Raw genomic sequence first — 13,712 nt, forward strand, 5'->3', positions numbered from 1 at the left:
GTTGCTATCGCAATCCATCATACGGTACCTTTCACCCCTGACCAAACCCTTTCTGATTCGGAGGGTAGATATCTCTTTGTTCGAGGTCACATAGCATCTAGACCTATTACATTAGCGAATCTCTACGCCCCCAACCACTCTCAAACTCAATGGATCAAAACAACACTAGCGACCTTAGCACTGTTTGCAGTGGGAGAAATTTTTTTAGGTGGCGATCTCAACACTTCCTTAAACCCTTTGTTAGATTCCTCCACAGGACGATCAGCTCTCTCTCAAAAACAGCTCCGAGTGCTCCACAGCTCACTACAGCTGCTAAAACTACTAGATGTGTGGCGTCAGCTACATCCTTCAGGTAAAGACTATACCCACTTTGCTCCCAAAAATAGCTCCCACCAGAGAATTGATTATATATTTTGCTCCCCTGGACTACTTGCTCAGATTACTGACGCAGAAATAGGTATCCGCACAATCTCAGACCACGCACCTGTAACTATCTCTGTCATATTTGTGGAATTGATACCACGCCAATGGACTTGGCGCTTAAATGAACATTTGCTTGAGGATAAAGTTTTTGTAGAAAATCTGCATGCTAAACTTAAAGAGTTCTTTAAACTTAACTCTTCCCCTGACGTGGCAGTTAGCTCAGTTTGGGAAGCCCATAAGGCTTTCGTGAGAGGAATTTTTATAGCAAAAGCCACAGCAGACAAAAAGAGGACGAGAAAGGAAGTTGACAGTATCCTCCTACAGATAGCGACTATAGAAAAGGCACACAAGCGTAGTAATCTTAAGGACCAATTAAATGATCTTACCATACTGAGAGAAAAATTGAATAGAATATTCCACCGCCAGGCGACGAAACAACAGCTGTTTTTCAAATATAAGCTATACGCTCATGGCGACAAAGGTGGCAAGTTCATGACCCATCTAATTAAAAAAGCGAAAGACAAATCATATGTTACTCAGATCAAAACTGACTCTGGCCTTCTTCTACAAAACTCAGTTGAGATAGCAGAAGCCTTTAGGAAATATTATGGAGAATTGTATAACTTAAGGGCCAATGAGTCAAGAGATGACTTAGAGAAACGCAGTGCCGTTATCAAGCAGTTTCTAAGCACTTTACCACTACCAGAATTAGATGAGTCTTCAGCTAGTACATTACTTGATCCTATTTCACATGAGGAAATACGCTTAGCTCTGGCATCATTTCCTAAAGGCAAGAGCCCTGGCCCAGATGGCCTGTCGGTTTCTTATTATAGATGTTTTAGGGACGCTTTGGTTCCCTATTTTTCCATTCTTTGCAACAACTTATTAGAGGGTGGTAAGTGGGCAAAACAATCTCAGGAGGCACAGATTAGTCTTATCCCAAAGGAAGGCAGAGATAGTAAATTTTGTAGCAATTACCGTCCAATTTCATTGCTGAATGTGGACTTAAAGCTGTGGGCCAAAATACTTACGTTAAGGTTGCAACCTTTAATACCTGGTTTAGTAAATAAAGAACAATCTGGCTTTGTGAAAGGAAGGGAGGGCAGAGACAACTCAAGACGCTTGTTACATGCTATCCAAATGGCACATAAAAATAGAGTGCCTCTGGTGCTCCTCAGCATAGATGCTGAGAAAGCATTTGACCGTATAGATTGGCGCTTTATGACACTTACCTTGCAGAGATTTGGCATTCCAGATAATTTTGTTTCAGCTATTATGTCTATGTACTCGCAGCCACATGCAAGGATAAAAGTAAATGGCCTACTATCTGGCTGCGTTGACATAGCAAATGGAACTCGTCAAGGTTGCCCCCTTTCCCCAACCCTCTTTATCTTGACACTAGAGACTCTTTTGTGTGCAGTACGACAAAACCCTGACATTTGTGGCTTCCCAGTAGGTAATGATATTCTCCAGTCTGTTGCATTTGCGGACGATGTATTGTTCCTGATTACTAACCCTCAAGATAGTCTGCCACATTTAACATCGCTTCTACAACGCTATAGTGTGATGACAGATTATAAAGTGAATTTTGCTAAATCCGAAATTCTCAATGTAACACTTCCTCCTGAAGTAGTGGCCTTTGCTAAACTAAATTCCCCGTACAAATGGGCCACAAGAGAGATTAAGTACCTGGGGGTCCACCTCACAGCAAAAATTGAGGACTTGTTTGCTAGGAATTACCTGCCTTTATTGAAATCGATTCTGGACTTACTGGCCTCTTATGACCTTCCCTACATTTCCTGGTTTGGCCGGAAAAACATCCTTCAGACTTATGTTATCCCCAAACTGACATATATGTTGAGAATGCTTCCGATACCACTGCCGAAATCGTACCTCACAAAAATGCATGCGGCTTTCAGACAGTACGTATGGAAGAACAAACCGGCGAGACTGGCTCATCATCTCTTGCTTAGGAAAAAAGTGGACGGTGGAATACAGTTCCCTGATGTATTCACCATGTATAAAGCGAATTTGTTGAGTGTGTGGATCACGCTGGCTGCGCCCAAGAAGGACTGCGGAGTAAGGGATCTAGTCCGTGACGCATATGGTCAAGAGGCCACTCGACTTCTGTGGTTGCCTGATCTCAACCTCCTCCGTAGCGACTCTTTTGACCCACTCCTTAAAGGACCTTGTTCGGTTTGGAAAGAGGTCGCAACCAAACTAAATCTACTCCCCTCGAAAGTCATGCCTGCATCTTTGACTCCACACCTCTCCTGCCCCGGTTCCCAGCCCTATAGTGACTTTTGGTCTAACCTAGAAGGACAAAAACTGGGAGATCTCTTCTCCTTATCTGGCCCAATTGCGCTAGAGGATTTGCAAAAGTTTATGCCGAAGTATCCTATCTCTTTTCTGCACTATGCACACTTCACTGGCACAGTGAAAAAAATCTCAACCTCATCCAATTTGTTCCGAGACACCAAACCTGTTGAAAAAGCTTTGCTGTCTTCAGTTAAACCCCTGAGAACCCTATCTGCTTGCAAGACTTATTTGCACTCCATAACACCATATGCCCCACCGAAATTTCTACCTGCTTGGGAAAGCGAGCTCCAGACCACATTTTCAGAGGAAGACAAAGTGCAGATTCTACAGAACTCTCATGGTTTTACGTCCTGTACAAGATTACAGGAGATGCACTATAAATTGCTTAGCAGATGGTATAAAACCCCTGAGTGGCTGCATAGACATGGACTTACAAATTCGAATCTCTGCTGGAGATGTGGTACTGAAATTGGCACTTACAAACATATATGGTGGTCTTGTGCCCAAATAACTGACTACTGGACGCAAATCCAAGACGTGATTCAAGAGGTCACTCATTTGAATTTACTATTGAACCCGGCGTTGGTATGCCTTTCAGCTCCCTCTCCTGATCTGAAACCATCAAAGAAAAATCTTGCAACTCATCTCATTGAAATAGCAAAGTCCTTTATTCCACTCCACTGGCTCCAAACCACACCACCGGCTTTGCAACATTTCCTTCAAAAAGTTGATCAAATTGTGAGGTTCGAGGAACTGTTAAGCTGGGCTAACTTTTCCCACGACAGATTTTTGAAACTTTGGTCGCCATGGCTGACATACAGGAAAACTAAAATATCAGATGATTGTTGACCATATTCGATATTGCACCTCTCTTCTCATTATGCCCCCCCCCCACTCTTCCCCCCCCCTTTTTCCCCTTTTCTCTCCTTTCCTATCCCCCATCTACCCCTTCTTTACACCCCTCACTAACTTTACAAACCGTACAATACGCTTAATTGTTTGTTTGGTCTCATTTGTTCCTCTTTTTTATTTGTCGGCACCTAAGTGCCTATTTTGATTATTATCACCCGCGATATATAATGCTGTATATTCTCCAAAGTTATTTTCTTGCTATACATGATTTACAATCTGCCTTGTTTCTTAAGCTGTAAATGTTTATAAAAACAATAAAATAAAAAATTTGATTCACAAAAAAAAAAAAAAAAAAGACAAAAGTAATGTTATGCTTTGCATTGAAATATATTTCTGCTTTGCTACTTCACCCCAATAAGCTAAAATCTAAATATCAGGGAAACTCAACAGAAGTTTATTGTAGACAAAAACAGATATAGAAATTAGCAAAGTGACATATTTTGGAAGGAACATGGATGCAAGTTGCACTTGGCAACTGGATTAAGCATTAGGTCGGGGGCCCTCACATTGCAAAACCACAGTGTTTTGGTAGCGACATAAACACGCCATGTTTTACAGTATTTGCGTAGTGAATGGGATTCTGGCTAATCCTATCCACACATCGCTGCAATTTTTTTTCTGCAATTTCAAAAACGTGAGCGTATTTGTAAATCACAGTATGGCTACTATACCTACGGAAACGCTGGGCATTTTTATATAGTTATAAAAGAAGCAGGAAGTCCGAAGAGGAAAACTTTTTCTGAAAAACACTGCAGAAAAAGTGTTTTTTTGAGGGGGCAATGACTCGCTGTGTGGAGCCTTGGCCTAAGATTTTTTTATTTTATGTATTATTAAGATGACTCATGTGCAAAATTATAACATAGTAATTAAGGATCTAACTAAAATCTTGACACCCACATGTTCTGTGTAACTTTAGTTTAAGGCCTCGTTCACATCTGTGTTAGTAATCCGTTTGGGGGAGTCTGCATGGGGTCCCCCCGAACGGAATACCAAATGCACTGGCCATAGACTGTAGTGGGGTCCGTGTGCTTGCCGCAAGATCTCCACACTGAACATGCGGACAGAAAAGTACTTCACAATCTACTTACATGTCTGCATGTTCCGTGTGGAGATCTCGCGGCAAGCGCATGGACCTCATTATAGTCTATGGGCTCCGTGTGCTTTCACTGCACGCCGCTTGCAAATGCATTCGGTAGTCCGTTCGAATGGCAGCCAAAAAAGTGCTGCAGAAAAAAATGTAGTGGAAATACATCAAAGTTTTTCCCGCAATGGGGTAACACGTTGGCTCAGTGGTTTGCACTGCAGCCTTGTAGTGTTGGAGTCCTGGTTTCAAATCCTGCCAAGGTCAACATCTGCAAGGAGTTTGTCTGTTCTCCCTGTGTTTGCGTGGATTTCCTCCTATACTCCAAAGATATACAGGTAGGGAATAAATGTACATTGTGAGCTGCTGTGTTTCCGCAGCATGGGACCTTGGCCTAAGGCTGGGGCCCCATGTTGGGGAGGCATAGCCTTAAAAAAAAAGTTTTCCTCTACTGATTTTTTTGTTCCTATTATACCTATGCAGAAAACGTCAGCGTTCCGTAGATACAATTGACATGTCAAGTTTGACAAAAATGAGACTGTGTTTGAAATCGTGGCATTTCCACTGTAAAAATTTTTCTGTAATGTGTGTATGGGTTTAGAAAGAATCCCATCCATTTTGCAGGTACTGTAAAACACAGTCGTTTTTACTGTGACATTTCCGCAGCGAACAAATCACAGCGTTTTAGAAACTTGGGGCCTTAGCCTCATGTTATGCTCTGAAAACTTACCGTATTTTTCGGACTATAAGACACACTGGACTATAAGATGCACCTAGGTTTTAGAGGAGGAAAATAGGGAAAAAATTTTTTGAAGCAAAAACTGGTAAAATATTTAATATATGGGAGTTGTAGTTTTGCAACAGCTGCAAGGCCACATTGACAGGTGACCCTGCAGCTGTACGGGGATGCATAGAGCGTTTTTTTTTTGTGGGGCCAGCTGTACTTTTTAGTTATACCATTTTGGGGGATATCTATTGCTTAGATCACCTTGTATTGAAAAAAAAACAGGAGGTGATTTAGAACTTTTATTTATTTCATATTTTTAAAGCTTTTTTTTTTTTTACTATTTTATTCCCCCCCGGGGGCTTGAACCTGCGGTCACTTGATCGCAAGTCCCATAGACGGCAATACAACTGTATTAGAGACCAGCCGCAATACTAATATAGCCGTGACAGGCCGGGGAGCCTCATTAGGCTCCCGGCTGTCACCCGAACAGGTCGGCCCCTGCGATATCGCCGCATCTTTACAGGTACGGGGCCGGTGGGGACCGGCCCCGGGGGAGAAGGGGCCACCGATACTGACCCGGCATCCGCTGTACTAGAGAGGCGGATGCCGGGGAGGGATAGACGCCGGGGCCTGAGACATCGCTACGATCCTCTGCCATGCATGAAGCCAGCGGCAGGGGCACGGAGGAGCGGAATAGCATCACTCCTCCTGCTGCTGGCTTCATGCAAGGCAGAGGAGCGCAGCGATGTCTCAGGCCCCGGCATCTGTAATGGCATCTATCACTTGCCGGCTTCCGCCTCTCTATTACAGCGGATGCCAGGCGCCACCTTCAGACTATAAGACGCACCCTTCTTTTCCCCAAAAATTTTGGGGGAAAAAAGTGCGTCTTATAGTCCGAAAAATACGGTACTTTTTTTTTTTGTTCAGCTCAAGGTATGCCATTCCAAGATTAAGCTATAATCTATATATGCTGTATATGTAGATATATTCTCGCCTACATTGCTTCCAGCCAGTAGAGCGACCATATGACTTGTCAAGTCTATTCCAACTGTCTAGTGAACTAAAGGAGACAGAAGATGTATTAACCGCGGGATTCCCAGCTCCCTGTCTTTACTGATATTCAATAATGTTGATGAGGGTTTAGTTAGGCCAGTCCAGAAATTCACACAGAAAATCCACAAGTCAGCACTCCAGGATCATAGAGTCTAAATTGATATCACAGTTAAAACATTTTGCTATATGCTTTTCTCTGCCTGGAAGGCATACAGCGCATTTATGTTCATTCACACGTATTCATGTATTCTAGCATTGAGTTAGTCATTATAATTCCATTTGTAATTGTTGAGCCCTTAAAAGGTTAAATTGTATAAGTCAGAATATATTTGTCATTACTGCTGTGTATGCTGAGAAAAGTGACTAGTCTACATGCTACATATAACCATAGGGTTCCATTAACCCAATGAAGGCCAAAACCATGTCCATTTGACCACCATTTAGCTAATATATGTCAAAATACCCAAAAAAGTAGGTATGGAAGAGAAAAGTAGACCTTAGTATTCCATACAGCAGTGTCCAGGAAAACAATGTATGGATTTGCATGGCATTGATCATACATATATGCCAGGAACTTTTCATGGCATATAGATCAAACAGTGGGTTGTAATGTGATGTGAATAGAGACTTATTGGAGAATTTATGAGAAGACACCATGCCTAGCAGCAAGTGATGGGAACCAAATAAAAGTCAAAAGAGATGTTTTTTGTTGGACCTTTGTTGCTCAGTTTTCTGACACATTATAGGCTGAGGCCCCACATGCGGAAACACAGTTTTTTTTTTTTTGTTTTTTTTTTGGGGGGGGGGGGTTGCTACGTTTTTTTTTTTTTAGTCTTATGCTTAAAGGGGTTGTCCCATCATAAGGATCCTATCTATACTGCTTGTTAATGTGGATGTAAGACTTTTCCTAAATACATTGCTTCAGCAAAGCTGCTTTGTTTGTCCACTATCTTACTTTATTCAATTCTTTGTGGCCACAGCCCTGACCTAGCTGCTCAAAAGTCAAGTGATGTATCTGCCTGCTCTCAGGGGGGAGGGGGGAGGGAGGAGGGGCTAAGTGCACGGGAGCGAGCCTGTGTATCTAGCTATTCCTGTGTCTACACCACGTGACCTAGCTTCCTGCACTCAGATAGGGGAGAGGAGCTGCTTTCATTTCTTCTTTTCTCCTAGTTATCAGGCTAGCTAATTCAATTGTGTTCATTATGGCAGAGACAGGCAGTCTCTGTATGTAACACAAAATGGAGTTGCTGCTGCCTGTACTTCATAGTCCAATATGGGTGGGCGGAGCTACACATAAATTTGGGGGTGGGGCTAAATGGCAGGTTGCATGTGAAACCCCACCCACCAAATGATGCAAGAAACCAGGAAGAAAGAAGATTTTACAGGAGTGAAGACTGATGAGTATGTGAGGTGGGAATACCCCTTTAATTCACTTCTGGCTTTAACTCAAAAAACTGCAGCAAAATCTGCACCAAAAAAAGCTGGATTTACGCAAAGTGTGGCCTCAATCTTAATAAATTTGTCCCCACCCTAGCCCTCCTTGCTATCTGTGCAGCTCACCCACTTTTACAAAAATTAACAAGTGAGTTGCAGAATAAACAATGTGGTGCATCTTTGCTGCAAAAAAGAGTTTTATGCCTAAGAGTGGTTTATAATATTCCCCGCATAGTGTCAAAAAATCCCTGTTACGGGTCAAAATTTTTAATGTTTCAAAAGGGGAAGAGAGTTCCTCTGACACTGAGCAACCTCTGTTTATCTTCCCTAACGTATTACTTTAGTTAGGTATGGTTCACACCTGCGTTCGGTATTCCATTCAGGGAGTCCACTTGGGGACCCCTTGAATGGAATTCCGAATGCATTGACAAGTGGTGAGCTTATGAAATCACACGGACCCCATAGACGAGGACCCCATAGTCATGCAGAGAGGAAAGTAGTTCATGAAGTAATCTTCTCTCCGCATGACTCATGCGGACAGTGCGGGGAAAACACATCGGCTCCATTATAGTCTATGGGGTCCGTGTTCTTTCATACGCTCACTGCTTGTCAATGCGTTTGGTATTCAGTTCGTGGTATCCCAAAGTGGACTCAAACGGAATACCGAACACAGATGTGAAACAGGTCTTAGTTTATTATAGTGAAACAAAGTAATTTCTAAAATTTGTGAATTTTTCGTGGTACTAAATTGTTAAAGTAAATATAGGGATGAAGGGTTAACATTCAGCTCATAATGTAACACCAATTCCATTATTAAAAACAATGTAGGTCATACAACGATATTTGCAGTCATTTTTAAGATGAATTTCCATCTGTACTCTCGTGGGAATTGAAATGGCAGAGTGGGATATAGATTCACACCTCTCTCCATATAAACAAAGGAAGTTTTGGACTGATTAAATAGCTATTTATTTCCAGGAGGCAATTATCTGCTTAGCCGTCATTCAGGGAGGTCTAAATTAAGGCTTAAGTAATGAAATCAATGTTATGGAATACCTAAGTGTACTATTAAATATTAGAGATGAGCGAACACTAAAATGTTCGAGGTTCGAAATTCGATTCGAACAGCCGCTCAATGTTCGTGTGTTCGAACGGGTTTCGAACCCCATTATAGTCTATGGGGAACAGATACTCGTTAAGGGGGAAACCCAAATCCGTGTCTGGAGGGTCACCAAGTCCACTATGACACCCCAGGAAATGATGCCAACACCTCTGGAATGACACTGGGACAGCAGGGGAAGCATGCCTGGGGGCATCTAACACACCAAAGACCCTCTATTACCCCAACATCACTGCCTAACAACTACACACTTTCCACATTCAAAAAAACCTCTATCAAAGTGGGAAAATACCTGGAAACCTTCTTTACTCCCCAAATGGATGGACACAAACCCCAATTTAAGCTCAACAAACAGTAACAACCACCCCTTTAAATCACGTTCCCCATGACAACCACAAATGGAATAGGCAATGGGAATTCCAAAAGCCCTCACCCTTAACTGTCATTTTGAGTGTGTGTGTGTGTGTGTGTGTGTGTGTGTGTGTGTGTGTGTGTGTGATGTGGTAAGACCTTCCAAAATTCACTTTTCTAGCCCTTAACATGAGCCCTTCCAAACAAAGTTACATGACCTTAAGCTGAGCTACCAGCAGAGATTGAGGCCCTTGGCATGAGTAGAGCCTTGCACCAGCAGTGTTTTTGGCACTTAGGGTGAGTTGAGCCTTGTACCAGCGTGTGTCCCTTAACATCAGGCGGGCCCTAAGTTCTGCGCTTTGCACAAAAGTTCCACATTAACTAGGCTGAATGGTACAAAGATTAGTAGGCCCGAGAACCAGGAACAGGTCTTGCAATGGCTGTTGGATAACGCTTAAAGCACATTGTCCACCAGCCAGTCAGCCTCTACCTCCTCTTACCCAACAGTCTTGTCCTCCTTCCACCCAAAATTCCCAATCTTCTCAGAACAATAACCCCAACTGTCCCTGCTCCCCAGAGCTGTTCTCCCTTCCTTTGACTGTACCGCAACCTGCCCCTCCATTTCGCGATTCCACGGACCTAACAGACGAGTATCTGTGTCCAGATGCTCAAACACTAGAGTCTCCTCCATTCCATCTCCGGTCGATTTGGTGGCGGATGACCAGCAACCCACCCTCATCGACGACGATGAGACGCAGTTGCTGTCAGGGCAGCCAGTTGACATGCGCATTGTGCAGGAGGAGGAGGCGAGACAGGAGTTGGAAGAGGAGGTGGTGGACGACGAGGACACCGACCCCACCTGGACAAGGCAGATGTCAAGCTGGGAAAGTAGTGTGGATGTTGAGGCAGGTGCAGCACCAAAAAGGGTAGCTAGAGGCAGAGACATGTCCAGAGGCAGAGGTCAGCTGCTTTGCCGAAGCCAGGCCAGACCCGGAATGTCCGAAGATGTTCCCTTTTGTACCCAGCCCAGAAAAACTCCCCCATCGAGGGCACGTTTCTTGAAGGTGTAGAGTTTTTTCAAGGAATGCGCCGAGGACAGATATAGTGTCGTCTACACAATTTGCCTCTCGAAATCGAGTAGGGGCCCTGAGAAGAGCAACCTGTCCACCACTTCAATGCACCGTCATTTGGAATCCAAGCAATGGAATCAGTGGCAGGCAGCAACGGCAGGACAAACGTCGCCCGCCGTTCATGCCACTGCCTCTGCTCACAGTGCTGGCGATGCACTCCAGAGGACGAGCCAGGACATCACTTCATCTGCCTCCGCCACTTTGTTGACTTCTCCCTCATCCTCCCCTGTTTCTGTCTTATCTCCTTCTCCTGCACCATCAAAGGCACCATCAGGTGCTTCTTTACAACAACCCACCATCTCTCAGACATTGGAGCGCCGGCAGAAATACACCGCTAACCACCCACCCACGCAAGCCTAGAACGCCAACATCGCTAAACTGCTGGCCCAGGAGAGGTTGGCGTTCCGGCTTGTTGAAACTCCCGCCTTCCCGGACCTGATGGCAACTGTGGCACCTCACTATGCCGTCCCTAGCCGTCTCAACTTCTCCCGGTGTGGCGTCCCCGCCTTGCACCAGCACGTGTCACTCAACATCAGGTGGGCCCTTAGTTCCGCGCTTTGCTGCAAGGTCCACTTGACCACCGACACTTGGACAAGCGCCTGTGGTCAGGGATGCTGCAGTGCTTATCTTTAATGACAGGCAGGGTGAATGTGGTGGAGTCTGTTCCCCGGGTGCAAACTGGGGTGGCCTATCTCCTCTCCCAGGCCAAAATTCATGGCAGGAGTAGACTGAAACCCTACGACGCTGCAACCTCCACCACAGCTACTAGCGGCAAACGCTAAAACACTGGTGTGGGGAGACGTCAGCAGGCGGTGCTGAAGCTCATCAGCTTGGGGGACAGACAGCACAGTGCCTCCGAGGTCAGGGATGCCATCCTGGCTGAGATGGCATTTTTTTTTCCCTGCTACACCTGGGGCCTGGCATTTTTACGCCTGTGATAATGGCTGGAACCTGGTAGCGGCTCTGGAGCTTGCCAGCCTCCAACACGTTCCATGTTTGGCCCACGTCTAACCTAGTGGTGCAAAGTTTTTTAAAAACATACCCAAATGTACCGAAGCTACTGTTGAAAATGCGGCGCTTGTGCGCCCACTTTTGCAAGTGCACAGGAGTCGCTGCTAGCCTAAAAACACTCTAGCAAGGCCTACATCTGTCCAAACACAGGCTGTTGTCCGTCATTCACACACGCTGAAACCCTGCAATACCATATCTTGAGCAGGGTGTGTGAGCTGCACAGACCTTTGATGGAGTTCCATCTACAAAACCCAAGGGTTCCTCAAAGTCAGCAACCAAAGTTTCTGCACCATGAGTTTCCAGGGGTGGCAGAGTTATGGCTAGGGGAAGAGGCATGGATAGGGATGATGTCTAGGGGCAAAAGCAGTGTGGATGTGGAGGCAAGCTAAGCAGGAAAAACTGGGGGTACAAGCTAAGGCATGGACTGGGGTGATGTCTAGGGGCAAAAGCAGTGTGGATGTGGAGGCAAGCAAAGCAGGGAAAATGGTGGCTAGAGGCAAAGGGATGTCCATAGGCAGCAAGGGCAAAGATGCAAAACTCTCCCGTTTCAAGAATTTTCCTGACTTGTTTCCCCACAAAACATTCCTGGGAGGAGGGCTGAAACACCACCCTCCTCCTCCTCCGCTGTTAGATTTACCCCAGCTACGAGCTGAAAACGCTGCAACACTGGTGTGGGGAGACGTCAGCAGGCTGGGCTGAAGCTCATCAGCTTGGGAGACGGACAGCACACTGCCTCTGAGGTCAGGGATGCCATCCTGGATGAGATGGCAATTTGTTTATCCCCGCTGCCCCTGGGGCCAGGTTTTTTAGCTTGTTGGAGGGCTCTGGAGCTTGCCAGCCTCCAACACGTTCCATGCCTGGCCCACATGTTCAATGTAGTGGTGCAATGATTTTTAAAAACATACCCCAAATTAGCTGAGCTAAGGGTGAAAGTGCGGCACTTGGACACCCACTTTCCCAAGTCTACAGTACCTGGAGCTAGCCGCAATACACTCCAGCAAGGCCTACATCTGCCTGAAGCACCTACTGTTGTGCGAGGTCACCACACGCTCTAACCCTAGATACCGTATGTTCAGCAGGGTGTGTGAGCAGCAGAGACCTTTGATGGAGTACCAGCTACAAAACCCAAGGGTTCCTCAGAGTCAGCTCCCTCACTTTCTGCACCATGAGTTTCCATGGGTGGCAGACTTATGGCTAGAGGCACAGGCATGGATAGGGGTGATGTGTAGGGGCAAAAGCAGTGTGGATGTGGAGGCAAGCTAAGCAGCAAAAACTGGGGGTACAAGCAGCCGGTGACATCATCACTGACAAGCACAGCTGTCTGTCAGCTGACAGGCTGACTTTCACCAAAATGAACAGACAATGGATAGACTCATCATATACATGTCAGTTACATGACAAATTTAGTGCAATTTGCAAGTCCAAGATGGTTTGGAGATCTGCGGAGAGGAATCTCACCACCTCTTGCGGGTGCCATCATTTGGAAGGCAAGCCCTGGGCTCAGTGGGTGAGAGCAAGCGCAGGATAATCGTCGTTTGGCCTGGCGGCCACTGCCTCTTCCACTGTTGACAGGGCTGGCGCTGCAGTCCAGACCAGGAGCCAGGACACCTCCACATCTGCCTCTGACACTTTGGGGAGTTCACCCTTATCCTCACCTTTTTCTGCCATTTCTCCTTTTGCCCGCGCCATCATGCGCCTCTTCCCAGCAACTCCCCATCTCCCAAGCCTTTCATTTCATGCTAAAGTACAGCGCAACCCACCCACATGCCCAAGGCTTCAACGGCCTCATCTCAAGAAATCTGGCCGGCCCAGGAGATGTTGGAATCCCGGCTGGGGGACACTCTGCCCTTTTTGGGCAGAGTGTCTACTGCGCCACCGCACTGTGCCGTCCACACCAGCACTTTCCCCCAAACATGAGGCGGTCCCTAAATTCAGCGCTTAGCCCTAAAGTTCCATGTGACCAGTTACGAATGGACAAGTGCATGCGGACAGGGACGCTACCTTTCAATTTGGGCACAGTGGTTGAATGTAGTTGAGGCGTGGACCGGGTCGCAAAATGTGGTGGCCTGACTTGTCTCCCCACACAACATTCCTGGGAGGAGGGCTGAAACACCACCCTCCTCCGCTGTTAAATTGACCCCAGCTACGAGC

Source organism: Leptodactylus fuscus, chromosome 5 (genome assembly GCF_031893055.1).
Source record: "Leptodactylus fuscus isolate aLepFus1 chromosome 5, aLepFus1.hap2, whole genome shotgun sequence".
In the NCBI taxonomy this organism is placed as follows: Eukaryota; Metazoa; Chordata; class Amphibia; order Anura; family Leptodactylidae; genus Leptodactylus; species Leptodactylus fuscus.